This window comes from Pan troglodytes, chromosome 9, assembly GCF_028858775.2.
Source record: "Pan troglodytes isolate AG18354 chromosome 9, NHGRI_mPanTro3-v2.0_pri, whole genome shotgun sequence".
NCBI lineage: Eukaryota > Metazoa > Chordata > Mammalia > Primates > Hominidae > Pan > Pan troglodytes.
In genome coordinates this window covers 762,155-779,890 of record NC_072407.2, presented here as the reverse complement: position 1 = coordinate 779,890, position 17,736 = coordinate 762,155, and positions in this window count along the sequence as shown.

Below are 17,736 nucleotides of genomic sequence, written 5' to 3'. Positions count from 1 at the left end.
TCCATGTTTATACAGATGGCTTTGTAGTTATTTCCATGTTTACAGAGATAGCGGTGTAGATATTTCCATGTTTATACAGATAGCGGTGTAAATATTTCCATGTTTATACACATCGTGGTGTAGACATTTCCATGTTTATACAGATACTGGTGTAGAAATTTCCATGTTTATACAGACCGCAGTGTAGATATTTCCATGTTTATACAGATAGCGGTGTAGATATTTCCATGTTTGTACAGATGGCGGTGTTGATGTTTCCATCTATACACAGATTGCCATGAAGGTATTTCCATGTGTATACAGATGGCATTGTATATATTTCCATGTTTATACAGATGGTGGTGTAGATATTTCCATATTTATACAGATGACTGTATTGGTATTTCCATGTTTTTACAGATGGCATTGTACATATTTCCATGTTTATTGAGATAGCAGTGTAGATATTTCCATGTTTATACAGATGGCGGTGTAGATATTTCCATGTTTATGGAGATAGCGGTGTAGATATTTCCATATTTATACAGATATCGGTGTAGATATTTCCATGTTTATACAGATAGCGGTTTAGCTATTTCCATGTTTATACAGATGACTGTATAGGCATTTCCATGTTTTTACAGATGGCATTGTAGATACTTCCATGTTTATAGAGATCGCATTGTAGATATTTCCATGTTTATACAGATGGCGGTGTAGATATTTCCACGTTTATAGAGATAGCGGTGTAGATATTTCCATGTTTATACAGATAACGGTGTAGATAATTCCATGTTTATACAGATACCAGTGTTATTATTTCCATGTTTATACAGATCACGGTGTAGATATTTCCAGGTTTATAGAGATAGCAGTGTAGATATTTCCATGTTTATACAGATAGCGGTTAACTATTTCCATGTTTATACAGACCGCGGTGTGGATATTTCCATGTTTATACAGATAGCGGTGCAGATATTTCCATGTTTGTACAGATGGCGGTGTTGATATTTCCATCTATACACAGATGCCCGTGTAGATATTTCCATGTTTATACAGAAGGCGGTTCAGATATTTCCATGGATATGTAGAAGGCGGTGTAGATATTTCCATGTTTATACAGACAGCAGTGGAGATATTTCCATGTTTATACACATAGTGGTGTACATATTTCCATGTTTATAGAGACAGCGGTGTAGGTATTTCCATGTTTATACAGATAGCGGTGCAGATATTTCCATGTTTATACAGATGCCTATCCAGATATTTCCATATTTATACAGAGGGCTCTGTAGATATTTCCATGTTTATACAGATGGAAGTGTAGATTTTTCCATGTTCCTACACATGACTGTGTAGGTATTTCCATGTTTATACAGATGGCTTTGTAGATATTTCCATGTTTACAGAGATAGCGGTGTAGATATTTCCATGTTTATACAGATAGGGGTGTAAATATTTCCATGTTTATACAGATCGTGGTGTAGATATTTCCATGTTTATACAGATACCGGTGTAGAAATTTCCATGTTTATACAGACCGCAGTGTAGATATTTCCATGTTTATACAGATAGCGGTGTAGATATTTCCATGTTTGTACAGATGGCGGTGTTGATGTTTCCATCTATACACAGATTGCCATGAAGGTATTTCCATGTGTATACAGATGGCATTGTATATATTTCCATGTTTATACAGATGGTGGTGTAGATATTACCATATTTATACAGATGACTGTATAGGTATTTCCATGTTTTTACAGATGGCATTGTACATATTTCCATGTTTATAGAGATAGCAGTGTAGATATTTTCATGTTTATACAGATGGCGGTGTAGATATTTCCATGTTTATGTAGATAGCAGTGTAGATATTTCCATATTTATACAGATATCGGTGTAGATATTTCCATGTTTATACAGATAGCGGTTTAGCTATTTCCATGTTTATACAGATGACTGTATAGGCATTTCCATGTTTTTACAGATGGCATTGTAGATATTTCCATGTTTATAGAGATAGCAGTGTAGATATTTCCATGTTTATACAGATAGCAGTATAAATATTTCCATGTTTATACAGATCACAGTGTAGATATTTCCAGGTTTATAGAGATAGCAGTGTAGATATTTCCATGTTTATACAGATAGCGGTTTAACTATTTCCATGTTTATACAGACCGCGGTGTAGATATTTCCATGGTTATACACATAGCGGTGCAGATATTTCCATGTTTGTACAGATGGCGGTGTTGATATTTCCATCTATACACAGATGACCGTGTAGATATTTCCATGTTTATACAGAAGGTGGCGCAGATATTTCCATGGATATGTAGAAGGCGGTGTAGATATTTCCATGTTTATACAGATAGCGGTGTAGATATTTCCATGTATATACAGATGGCTGTGTAGATATTTCCATGTTTATACAGATGGGTGTGTAGATATTTCCATGTTTATACAGATGACTTTGTAGATATTTCCATGTTTATATAGATGGCGGTGTATGTATTTCCATGTTTATAGAGATAGCTGTGTAGATATTTCCATGTTTATACAGATAGCGGTGTAGATATTTCCATATTTATACAGATGACTTTGTAGGTATTTCCATGTTTATACAGATGGCGGTGTAGGTATTTCCATGTTTATAGAGTTAGCTGTGTAGATATTTCCATGTTTATACAGATAGCGGTGTAGAAATTTCCATGTTTATACACATCGCGGTGTAGATATTTCCAGGTTAATACAGACAGCAGTGAAGATATTTCCATGTTTATACACATAGCGGTGTACATATTTCCATGTTTATAGAGACGGCGGTGTAGGTATTTCCATGTTTATACAGATAGCGGTGCAGATATTTCCATGTTTATACATATGCCTATGCAGATATTTCCATATTTATACAGAGGGCTCTGTGGATATTTCCATGTTTATACAGATGGCAGTGTAGATTTTTCCATGTTCCTACACATGACTGTGTAGGTATTTCCATGTTTATACAGATGGCTTTGTAGATATTTCCATGTTTATAGAGATAGCGGTGTAGATATTTCCATGTTTATACAGATAGCGGTGTAAATATTTCCATGTTTACAGATCGTGGTGTAGATATTTCCGTGTTTATACAGATACCGGTGTAGAAATTTCCATGTTTATACAGACCGCAGTGTAGATATTTCCATGTTTATACAGATAGCGGTGTAGATATTTTCAGGTTTGTACAGATGGCGATGTAGGTATTTCGATGTTTATAGAGATAGCAGTGGAGACATTTCCATGTTTATACAAATAGCGGTGTAGTTATTTCCATGTTTATATAGATAGCGGTGTAGATATTTCCATGTATATACACATGGCTGTGTAGATATTTCCATATTTATACAGATGGCGGTGTAGATATTTCCATGTTTATACAGATAACTTTGTAAGTATTTCCATGTTTATACAGATGGCGGTGTAGATATTTCGATGTTTATAGAGATAGCAGTGGAGATATTTCCATGTTTATACAGATAGCGGTGTAGATATTTCCATGTTTATACTGATCACGGTGTAGATATTTCCATGTTTATAGAGATGGCGGTGTAGATATTTCCATGTTTATAGAGATAGCGGTGTAGATATTTCCATGTTTATACAGATAGCGGTGTAGATATTTCCATGTTTATACAGATAGCGGTGTAAATATTTCCATGTTTATACAGATACCGGTGTAGAAATTTCCATGTCTATACAGACCGCAGGGTAGATATTTCCATGATTATACAGATAGCGGTGTAGATATTTCCATGTTTGTACAGATGGCGGTGTTGCTGTTTCCATCTATACACAGATTGCCGTGTTGGTATTTCCATGTGTATACAGATGGCATTGTAGATATTTCCATGTTTATACAGATGGTGGTGTAGATATTTTCATGTTTAAACAGATGACTGTATACGTATTTCCCTGTTTTTACAGATGGCATTGTAGATATTTCCATGTTTATAGAGATAGCAGTGTAGATATTTCCATGTTTATACAGATGGTGGTGTAGATATTTCCATGTTTACAGAGATAGCGGTGTAGATATTTCCATATTTATACAGATAACCGTGTAGATATTTCCATGTTTATACAGATAGCAGTGTACATATTTCAATGTTTATACAGATCACGGTGTAGATATTTTCAGGTTTATAGAGATAGCAGTGTAGATATTTCCATGTTTATACAGATGGTGGTGTAGATATTTCCATGTTTATACAGATGACTGTATAGGTATTTCCATGTTTTTACACATGGCATTGTAGATATTTCCATGTTTATAGAGATAGCAGTGTAGATATTTCCATGTTTATACAGATGGCGGTGTAGATATTTCCATGTTTATAGAGATAGCGGTGTAGATATTTCCATATTTATACAGATAACGGTGTAGATATTTCCATGTTTATACAGATAGCGTTTTAGCTATTTCCATGCTTATACAGATGACAGTATAGGCATTTCCATGTTTTTACAGATGGCATTGAAGATATTTCCATGTTTATAGAGGTAGCAGTGTAGATATTTCCATGTTTATACAGATAGCAGTGTAAATATTTCCATGTTTATACAGATCACGGTGTAGATATTTCCAGGTTTATAGAGATAGCAGTGTAGATATTTCCATGTTTATACAGAAAGCGGTATAGCTATTTCCATGTTTATGCAGACCGCTGTGTAGGTATTTCCATGTTTATACAGATAGCAGTGCAGATATTTCCATGTTTGTAGAGATGGCGGTGTTGATATTTCCATCTATACACAGATGACCGTGAAGATATTTCCATGTTTATACAGAAGGCGGCGCAGATATTTCCATGGATATGTAGAAGGCGGTGTAGATATTTCCATGTTTATACAGATAGCGGTGTAGATATTTCCATGTATATACAGATGGCTGTGTAGATATTTCCATGTTTATACAGATGGCTGTGTAGATATTTCCAAGTTTATACAGATGACTTTGTAGGTATTTCCACGTTTATACAGATGGCGGTGTAGGTATTTCCATGTTTATAGAGATAGCTGTGTCGATATTTCCATGTTTATACAGATAGAGGTGTAGATATTTCCTTGTTTATACAGATCGCGGTGTAGATATTTCCATGTTTATACAGACAGCAGTGGAGATATTTCCATGTTTATACACATAGCGGTGTACATATTTCCATGTTTATAGAGACAGCGGTGTAGGTATTTCCATGTTTTTACAGATGGCTTTGTAGATATTTCCATGTTTATAGAGATAGCAGTGTAGATATTTCCATGTTTATACAGATAGCGGTGTAAATATTTCCATGTTTATACAGATCGTGGTGTAGATATTTCCATGTTTATACAGATACCGGTGTAGAAATTTCCAAGTTTATACAGACCGCAGTGTAGATATTTCCATGTTTATACAGATAGCGGTGTAGATATTTCCATGTTTGTGCAGGTGGCGGTGTTGATATTTCCATCTATACACAGATTGCCGTGTAGGTATTTCCATGTGTATACAGATGGCATTGTAGATATTTCCATGTTTATACAGATGGTGGTGTAGATATTTCCATGTTTATACAGATGACTGTATAGGTATTTCCATGTTTTTACAGATGGCATTGTAGATATTTCCATGTTTATAGAGATAGCAGTGTAGATATTTCCATGTTTATACAGATGGCGGTGTAGATATTTCCATATTTATGGAGATAGCGGTGTAGATATTTCCATATTTATACAGATATCGGTGTAGATATTTCCATGTTTATACAGATAGCGGTTTAGCTCTTTCCATGTTTATACAGATGACTGTATAGGCATTTCCATGTTTTTACAGATGGCATTGTAGATATTTCCATGTTTATAGAGATAGCAGTGTAGATATTTCCATGTTTATACAGATAGCAGTGTAAATATTTCCGTGTTTATAAAGATCACCGTGTAGACATTTCCAGGTTTATAGAGATAGCAGTGTAGATATTTCCATGTTTATACAGATAGCGGTATAGCTATTTCCATGTTTATGCAGACCGCTGTGTAGGTATTTCCATGTTTATACAGATAGCGGTGCAGATATTTCCATGTTTGTAGAGATGGCGGTGTTGATATTTCCATCTATACACAGATGACCGTGAAGATATTTCCATGTTTATACAGAAGGCGGCGCAGATATTTCCATGGATATGTAGAAGGCGGTGTAGATATTTCCATGTTTATACAGATAGCGGTGTAGATATTTCCATGTATATACAGATGGCTGTGTAGATATTTCCATGTTTATACAGATGGCTGTGTAGATATTTCCAAGTTTATACAGATGACTTTGTAGGTATTTCCATGTTTATACAGATGGCGGTGTAGGTATTTCCATGTTTATAGAGATAGCTGTGTAGATATTTCCATGTTTATACAGATAGAGGTGTAGATATTTCCATGTTTATACAGATCGCGGTGTAGATATTTCCATGTTTATACAGACAGCAGTGGAGATATTTCCATGTTTATACACATAGCGGTGTACATATTTCCATGTTTATAGAGACAGCGGTGTAGGTATTTCCATGTTTTTACAGATGGCTTTGTAGATATTTCCATGTTTATAGAGATAGCAGTGTAGATATTTCCATGTTTATACAGATAGCGGTGTAAATATTTCCATGTTTATACAGATCGTGGTGTAGATATTTCCATGTTTATACAGATACCGGTGTAGAAATTTCCAAGTTTATACAGACCGCAGTGTAGATATTTCCATGTTTATACAGATAGCGGTGTAGATATTTCCATGTTTGTACAGATGGCGGTGTTGATGTTTCCATCTATACACAGATTGCCGTGTAGGTATTTCCATGTGTATACAGATGGCATTGTAGATATTTCCATGTTTATACAGATGGTGGTGTAGATATTTCCATGTTTATACAGATGACTGTATAGGTATTTCCATGTTTTTACAGATGGCATTGTAGATATTTCCATGTTTATAGAGATAGCAGTGTAGATATTTCCATGTTTATACAGATGGCGGTGTAGATATTTCCATGTTTATGGAGATAGCGGTGTAGATATTTCCATATTTATACAGATATGGGTGTAGATATTTCCATGTTTATACAGATAGCGGTTTAGCTATTTCCATGTTTATACAGATGACTGTATAGGCATTTCCATGTTTTTACAGATGGCATTGTAGATATTTCCATGTTTATAGAGATAGCAGTGTAGATATTTCCATGTTTATACAGATAGCAGTGTAAATATTTCCGTGTTTATAAAGATCACCGTGTAGACATTTCCAGGTTTATAGAGATAGCAGTGTAGATATTTCCATGTTTATACAGATAGCGGTTTAGCTATTTCCATGTTTTTACAGACCGCGGTGTAGATATATCCATGTTTATACAGATAGCGGTGCAGATATTTCCATGTTTGTACAGATGGCGTTGTTGATATTTCCATCTATACACAGATGACCGCGTAGATATTTCCATGTTTATACAGATGGCGGTGTAGATATTTCCATGTTTATATAGATGACGGTGTAGATATTTCCATGTTTATAGAGATGGCGGTGTAGATATTTCCATGTTTATAGAGATAGCGGTGTAGATATATCAATGTTTATAGAGATAGCAGTGAGGGTATTTCCATGTTTATACAGATAGCAGTGTAGATATTTCCACTTTTATAGAGATAGCGGTTTAGATATTTCATATTTATACAGAGAACGGTGTAGATATTTCCATGTTTATACAGATTGCGGTGTAGATATTTCCATGTTTATACAGATAGCAGTGTAGATATTTCCACGTTTATACAGATGGCGGTGTAGATATTTCCACGTTTATACAGATGGCGGTGTAGATATTTCCATCTTTCTACAAATGGCAGTGTAGATATTTCCATGTTTATAGAGATGGCGGTGTAGATACTTCCATGTTTATATAGATGGCAGTGTAGATATTTTCTTGTTTATGTAGATGGCGTTGTAGATACCTCCATGTTTAAAGAGATGGCGGTGTGTATATTTCCATGTTGATGGAGATAGCGGTGTAGATATTTCCATGTTTATAGAGATAGCGGTGTAGTTATTTCCATGTTTATAGAGATAGCGGTGTAGATATTTCCATGTTTCTACAGATGACTGTGTAGATATTTCCATGTTTGTACAGATGGCAGTGTAGATATTTCCATGTTTATAGAGATAGAAGTGTAGATATTTTCATGTTTATACATATTGCGGTGGAGATTTGTCCATGTTTATACAGATAGCAATGGAGATATTTCCACGTTAATACACATAGCGGTGTAGATATATCCATGTTTACACAGATAGCGTTGTAGATATTTCCATGTTTATACAGATGGCTGTGCCGATATTTCCATGTTTATACAGAGTTCTCTGTAGATATTTCCATGTTTATATAGATGACAGTGCAGATATTTCCAGGTTTATACAGATGGCTGTGTAGATATTTCCATGTTTATACAGATGGCTGTGTAGATATTTCCATGTTTATACAGATGACTTTGTAGGTATTTCCATGTTTATACAGATGGCGGTGTAGATATTTCCATGTTTATAGAGATAGCTGTGTAGATATTTCCATGTTTACACAGATAGCGGTTTAGATATTTCCATGTTTATACAGATCGCGGTGTAGATATTTCCATGTTTATACAGATCGCGGTGTAGATATTTCCATGTTTATACAGATAGCGGTGTAGATATTTCCATGTTTATACAGATGACGGTGTAGATATTTCCATGTTTATACAGATGGCGGTGTAGATATTTCCATGTTTATAGAGATAGCGGTGTAGATATATCAATGTTCATAGAGATAGCAGTGAGGATATTTCCATGTTTATACAGATAGCAGTGTAGATATTTCCACTTTTATAGAGATAGCGGTTTAGATATTTCATATTTATACAGAGAGCGGTGTAGATATTTCCATGTTTATACAGATTGCGGTGTAGATATTTCCATGTTTATACAGATAGCGGTGTGGATATTTCCACGTTTATACAGATGGCGGTATAGATATTTCCATCTTTCTACAAATGGCAGTGTAGATATTTCCGTGTTTATAGAGATGGCGGTGTAGGTATTTCCATGTTTATATAGATGGCAGTGTAGATATTTTCTTGTTTATGAAGATGGCGTTGTAGATACCTCCATGTTTAAAGAGATGGCGGTGTGTATATTTCCATGTTGATGGAGATAGCGGTGTAGATATTTCCATGTTTATAGAGATAGCGGTGTAGATATTTCCATGTTTCTACAGATGACTGTGTAGATATTTCCATGTTTGTACAGATGGCAGTGTAGATATTTCCATGTTTATAGAGATAGAAGTGTAGATATTTTCATGTTTATACATATTGCCGTGGAGATTTGTCCATGTTTATACAGATAGCAATGGAGATATTTCCACGTTTATACACATAGCGGTGTAGATATTTCCAGGTTTATACAGATAGTGTTGTAGATATTTCCATGTTTATACAGATGGCTGTGCCGATATTTCCATGTTTATACAGAGTTCTCGGTAGATATTTCCATGTTTATATAGATCACAGTGCAGATATTTCCAGCTTTATACAGATGGCTTTGTAGATGTTTCCATGTTTATACAGATGGCTGAGTAGATATTTCCATGTTTATACAGATGACTTTGTAGCTATTTCCATGTTTATACAGATGGCGGTGTTGATATTTCCACGTTTATAGAGATAGCTGTGTAGATATTTCCATGTTTACACAGAAAGCGGTTTAGATATTTCCATGTTTATACAGATCGCGGTGAAGATATTTCCATGTTTATACAGATGACGGTGTAGATATTTCCATGTTTATAGAGATGGCGGTGTAGATGTTTCCATGTTTATAGAGATAGCGGTGTAGATATATCAATGTTCATAGAGATAGCAGTGAGGATATTTCCATGTTTATACAGATAGCAGTGTAGATATTTCCACTTTTATAGAGATAGCGGTTTAGATATTTCATATTTATACAGAGAACGGTGTAGATATTTCCATGTTTATACAGATTGCGGTGTAGATATTTCCATGTTTATACAGATAGCGGTGTAGATATTTCCACGTTTATACAGATGGCGGTGTAGACATTTCCATCTTTCTACAAATGGCAGTGTAGATATTTCCATGTTTATAGAGATGGCGGTGTAGATACTTCCATGTTTATATAGATGGCAGTGTAGATATTTTCTTGTTTATGTAGATGGCGTTGTAGATACCTCCATGTTTAAAGAGATGGCGGTGTGTATATTTCCATGTTGATGGAGATAGCGGTGTAGATATTTCCATGTTTATAGAGATAGCGGTGTAGTTATTTCCATGTTTATAGAGATAGCGGTGTAGATATTTCCATGTTTCTACAGATGACTGTGTAGATATTTCCATGTTTCTACAGATGGCAGTGTAGATATTTCCATGTTTATAGAGATAGAAGTGTAGATATTTTCATGTTTATACATATTGCGGTGGAGATTTGTCCATGTTTATACAGATAGCAATGGAGATATTTCCACGTTAATACACATAGCGGTGTAGATATATCCATGTTTACACAGATAGCGTTGTAGATATTTCCATGTTTATACAGATGGCTGTGCCGATATTTCCATGTTTATACAGAGTTCTCTGTAGATATTTCCATGTTTATATAGATGACAGTGCAGATATTTCCAGGTTTATACAGATGGCTGTGTAGATATTTCCATGTTTATACAGATGGCTGTGTAGATATTTCCATGTTTATACAGATGACTTTGTAGGTATTTCCATGTTTATACAGATGGCGGTGTAGATATTTCCATGTTTATAGAGATAGCTGTGTAGATATTTCCATGTTTACACAGATAGCGGTTTAGATATTTCCATGTTTATACAGATCGCGGTGTAGATATTTCCATGTTTATACAGATCGCGGTGTAGATATTTCCATGTTTATACAGATAGCGGTGTAGATATTTCCATGTTTATACAGATGACGGTGTAGATATTTCCATGTTTATACAGATGGCGGTGTAGATATTTCCATGTTTATAGAGATAGCGGTGTAGATATATCAATGTTCATAGAGATAGCAGTGAGGATATTTCCATGTTTATACAGATAGCAGTGTAGATATTTCCACTTTTATAGAGATAGCGGTTTAGATATTTCATATTTATACAGAGAGCGGTGTAGATATTTCCATGTTTATACAGATTGCGGTGTAGATATTTCCATGTTTATACAGATAGCGGTGTGGATATTTCCACGTTTATACAGATGGCGGTATAGATATTTCCATCTTTCTACAAATGGCAGTGTAGATATTTCCATGTTTATAGAGATGGCGGTGTAGGTATTTCCATGTTTATATAGATGGCAGTGTAGATATTTTCTTGTTTATGAAGATGGCGTTGTAGATACCTCCATGTTTAAAGAGATGGCGGTGTGTATATTTCCATGTTGATGGAGATAGCGGTGTAGATATTTCCATGTTTATAGAGATAGCGGTGTAGATATTTCCATGTTTCTACAGATGACTGTGTAGATATTTCCATGTTTGTACAGATGGCAGTGTAGATATTTCCATGTTTATAGAGATAGAAGTGTAGATATTTTCATGTTTATACATATTGCGGTGGAGATTTGTCCATGTTTATACAGATAGCAATGGAGACATTTCCACGTTAATACACATAGCGGTGTAGATATTTCCAGGTTTATACAGATAGTGTTGTAGATATTTCCATGTTTATACAGATGGCTGTGCCGATATTTCCATGTTTATACAGAGTTCTCGGTAGATATTTCCATGTTTATATAGATGACAGTGCAGATATTTCCAGGTTTATACAGATGGCTTTGTAGATATTTCCATGTTTATACAGATGGCTGAGTAGATATTTCCATGTTTATACAGATGACTTTGTAGCTATTTCCATGTTTATACAGATGGCGGTGTAGATATTTCCACGTATATAGAGATAGCTGTGTAGATATTTCCACGTTTACACAGAAAGCGGTTTAGATATTTCCATGTTTATACAGATCACGGTGTAGATATTTCCATGTTTACACAGATAGCGGTTTAGATATTTCCATGTTTATACAGATCGCGTTGTAGATATTTCCATGTTTATACAGATCGCGGTGTAGATATTTCCATGTTTATACAGATAGCGGTGTAGATATTTCCATGTTTATAGAGATAGCGGTGTAGTTATTTCCATGTTTATAGAGATAGCGGTGTAGATATTTCCATGTTTCTACAGATGACTGTGTAGATATTTCCATGTTTGTACAAATGGCAGTGTAGATATTTCCATGTTTATAGAGATAGAAGTGTAGATATTTTCATGTTTATACATATTGCGGTGGAGATTTGTCCATGTTTATACAGATAGCAATGGAGATATTTCCACGTTAATACACATAGCGGTGTAGATATATCCATGTTTACACAGATAGCGTTGTAGATATTTCCATGTTTATACAGATGGCTGTGCCGATATTTCCATGTTTATACAGAGTTCTCTGTAGATATTTCCATGTTTATATAGATGACAGTGCAGATATCTCCAGGTTTATACGGATGGCTGTGTAGATATTTCCATGTTTATACAGATGGCTGTGTAGATATTTCCATGTTTATACAGATGAATTTGTAGGTATTTCCATGTTTATACAGATGGCGGTGTAGATATTTCCATGTTTATAGAGATAGCTGTGTAGATATTTCCATGTTTACAGAGATAGCGGTTTAGATATTTCCATGTTTATACAGATCGCGGTGTAGTTATTTCCATGTTTATACAGATCGCGGTGTAGATATTTCCATGTTTATACAGATAGCGGTGTAGATATTTCCATGTTTATTCAGATGACGGTGTAGATATTTCCATGTTTATAGAGATGGCAGTGTAGATATTTCCATGTTTATAGAGATAGCGGTGTAGATATATCAATGTTCATAGAGATAGCAGTGAGGATATTTCCATGTTTATACAGATAGCAGTGTAGATATTTCCACTTTTATAGAGATAGCGGTTTAGATATTTCATATTTATATAGAGAGCGGTGTAGATATTTCCATGTTTATACCGATTGCGGTGTAGATATTTCCATGTTTATACAGATAGCGGTGTGGATATTTCCACGTTTATACAGATGGCGGTGTAGATATTTCCATCTTTCTACAAATGGCAGTGTAGATATTTCCATGTTTATAGAGATGGCGGTGTAGGTATTTCCATGTTTATATAGATGGCAGTGTAGATATTTTCTTGTTTATGAAGATGGCGTTGTAGATACCTCCATGTTTAAAGAGATGGCGGTGTGTATATTTCCATGTTGATGGAGATAGCGGTGTAGATATTTCCATGTTTATAGAGATAGCGGTGTAGATATTTCCATGTTTCTACAGATGACTGTGTAGATATTTCCATGTTTGTACAGATGGCAGTGTAGATATTTCCATGTTTATAGAGATAGAAGTGTAGATATTTTCATGTTTATACATATTGCCGTGGAGATTTGTCCATGTTTATACAGATAGCAATGGAGACATTTCCACGTTAATACACATAGCGGTGTAGATATTTCCAGGTTTATACAGATAGTGTTGTAGATATTTCCATGTTTATACAGATGGCTGTGCCGATATTTCGATGTTTATACAGAGTTCTCGGTAGATATTTCCATGTTTATATAGATGACAGTGCAGATATTTCCAGGTTTATACAGATGGCTTCGTAGATATTTCCATGTTTATACAGATGGCTGAGTAGATATTTCCATGTTTATACAGATGACTTTGTAGCTATTTCCATGTTTATACAGATGGCGGTGTAGATATTTCCACGTATATAGAGATAGCTGTGTAGATATTTCCATGTTTACACAAAAAGCGGTTTAGATATTTCCATGTTTATACAGATCGCGGTGTAGATATTTCCATGTTTATACAGATGACGGTGTAGATATTTCCATGTTTATAGAGATGGCGGTGTTGATATTTCCATGTTTATAGAGATAGCGGTGTAGATATATCAATGTTCATAGAGATAGCAGTGAGGATATTTCCATGTTTATACAGATAGCAGTGTAGATATTACCACTTTTATAGAGATAGCGGTTTAGATATTTCATATTTATACAGAGAGCGGTGTAGATATTTCCATGTTTATACAGATAGCAGTGTAGATATTTCCACTTTTATAGAGATAGCGGTTTAGATATTTCATATTTATACAGAGAGCGGTTTAGATATTTCCATGTTTATACAGATTGCGGTGTAGATATTTCCATGTTTATACAGATAGCGGAGTAGATATTTCCACGTTTATACAGATAGCTGTGTAGTTATTTCCATCTTTCTACAAATGGCAGTGTAGATATTTCCATGTTTATAGAGATGGCGGTGTAGATATTTCCATGTTTATATAGATGGCAGTGTAGATATTTTCTTGTTTATGTAGATTTCGTTGAAGATACCTCAATGTTTGAGAGATGGCGGTGTGTATATTTCCATGTTGATGGAGATAGCGGTGTAGATATTTCCATGTTTATAGAGATAGCGGTGTAGTTATTTCCATGTTTATAGAGATAGCGGTGTAGATATTTCCATGTTTCTACAGATGACTGTGTAGATATTTCCATGTTTGTACAGATGGCAGTGTAGATATTTCCATGTTTATAGAGATAGAAGTGTAGATATTTCCATGTTTACACAGATAGCGGTTTAGATATTTCCATGTTTATACAGATCGCGTTGTAGATATTTCCATGTTTATACAGATCGCGGTGTAGATATTTCCATGTTTATACAGATAGCGGTGTAGATATTTCCATGTTTATATAGATGACGGTGTAGATATTTCCATGTTTATAGAGATGGCGGTGTAGATATTTCCATGTTTATAGAGATAGCTGTGTAGATATTTCCATGTTTACACAGATAGCGGTTTAGATATTTCCATGTTTATACAGATCGCGGTGTAGATATTTCCATGTTTATACAGATCGCGGTGTAGATATTTCCATGTTTATACAAATAGCGGTGTAGATATTTCCATGTTTATATAGATGACGGTGTAGATATTTCCATGTTTATAGAGATGGCGGTGTAGATATTTCCATGTTTATAGAGATAGCGGTGTAGATATATCAATGTTTATAGAGATAGCAGTGAGGGTATTTCCATGTTTATACAGATAGCAGTGTAGATATTTCCACTTTTATAGAGATAGCGGTTTAGATATTTCATATTTATACAGAGAACGGTGTAGATATTTCCATGTTTATACAGATTGCGGTGTAGATATTTCCATGTTTATACAGATAGCGGTGTAGATATTTCCACGTTTATACAGATGGCGGTGTAGATATTTCCATCTTTCTACAAATGGCAGTGTAGATATTTCCATGTTTATAGAGATGGCGGTGTAGATACTTCCATGTTTATATAGATGGCAGTGTAGATATTTTCTTGTTTATGTAGATGGCGTTGTAGATACCTCCATGTTTAAAGAGATGGCGGTGTGTATATTTCCATGTTGATGGAGATAGCGGTGTAGATATTTCCATGTTTATAGAGATAGCGGTGTAGTTATTTCCATGTTTATAGAGATAGCGGTGTAGATATTTCCATGTTTCTACAGATGACTGTGTAGATATTTCCATGTTGGTACAGATGGCAGTGTAGATATTTCCATGTTTATAGAGATAGAAGTGTAGATATTTTCATGTTTATACATATTGCGGTGGAGATTTGTCCATGTATATACAGATAGCAATGGAGATATTTCCACGTTAATACACATAGCGGTGTAGATATATCCATGTTTACACAGATAGCGTTGTAGATATTTCCATGTTTATACAGATGGCTGTGCCGATATTTCCATGTTTATACAGAGTTCTCTGTAGATATTTCCATGTTTATATAGATGACAGTGCAGATATTTCCAGGTTTATACAGATGGCTGTGTAGATATTTCCATGTTTATACAGATGGCTGTGTAGATATTTCCATGTTTATACAGATGACTTTGTAGGTATTTCCATGTTTATACAGATGGCGGTGTAGATATTTCCATGTTTATAGAGATAGCTGTGTAGATATTTCCATGTTTACACAGATAGCGGTTTAGATATTTCCATGTTTATACAGATCGCGGTGTAGATATTTCCATGTTTATACAGATCGCGGTGTAGATATTTCCATGTTTATACAGATAGCGGTGTAGATATTTCCATGTTTATACAGATGACGGTGTAGATATTTCCATGTTTATACAGATGGCGGTGTAGATATTTCCATGTTTATAGAGATAGCGGTGTAGATATATCAATGTTCATAGAGATAGCAGTGAGGATATTTCCATGTTTATACAGATAGCAGTGTAGATATTTCCACTTTTATAGAGATAGCGGTTTAGATATTTCATATTTATACAGAGAGCGGTGTAGATATTTCCATGTTTATACAGATTGCGGTGTAGATATTTCCATGTTTATACAGATAGCGGTGTGGATATTTCCACGTTTATACAGATGGCGGTATAGATATTTCCATCTTTCTACAAATGGCAGTGTAGATATTTCCATGTTTATAGAGATGGCGGTGTAGGTATTTCCATGTTTATATAGATGGCAGTGTAGATATTTTCTTGTTTATGAAGATGGCGTTGTAGATACCTCCATGTTTAAAGAGATGGCGGTGTGTATATTTCCATGTTGATGGAGATAGCGGTGTAGATATTTCCATGTTTATAGAGATAGCGGTGTAGATATTTCCATGTTTCTACAGATGACTGTGTAGATATTTCCATGTTTGTACAGATGGCAGTGTAGATATTTCCATGTTTATAGAGATAGAAGTGTAGATATTTTCATGTTTATACATATTGCGGTGGAGATTTGTCCATGTTTATACAGATAGCAATGGAGACATTTCCACGTTAATACACATAGCGGTGTAGATATTTCCAGGTTTATACAGATAGTGTTGTAGATATTTCCATGTTTATACAGATGGCTGTGCCGATATTTCCATGTTTATACAGAGTTCTCGGTAGATATTTCCATGTTTATATAGATGACAGTGCAGATATTTCCAGGTTTATACAGATGGCTTTGTAGATATTTCCATGTTTATACAGATGGCTGAGTAGATATTTCCATGTTTATACAGATGACTTTGTAGCTATTTCCATGTTTATACAGATGGCGGTGTAGATATTTCCACGTATATAGAGATAGCTGTGTAGATATTTCCATGTTTACACAGAAAGCGGTTTAGATATTTCCATGTTTATACAGATCACGGTGTAGATATTTCCATGTTTACACAGATAGCGGTTTAGATATTTCCATGTTTATACAGATCGCGTTGTAGATATTTCCATGTTTATACAGATCGCGGTGTAGATATTTCCATGTTTATACAGATAGCGGTGTAGATATTTCCATGTTTATAGAGATAGCGGTGTAGTTATTTCCATGTTTATAGAGATAGCGGTGTAGATATTTCCATGTTTCTACAGATGACTGTGTAGATATTTCCATGTTTGTACAAATGGCAGTGTAGATATTTCCATGTTTATAGAGATAGAAGTGTAGATATTTTCATGTTTATACATATTGCGGTGGAGATTTGTCCATGTTTATACAGATAGCAATGGAGATATTTCCACGTTAATACACATAGCG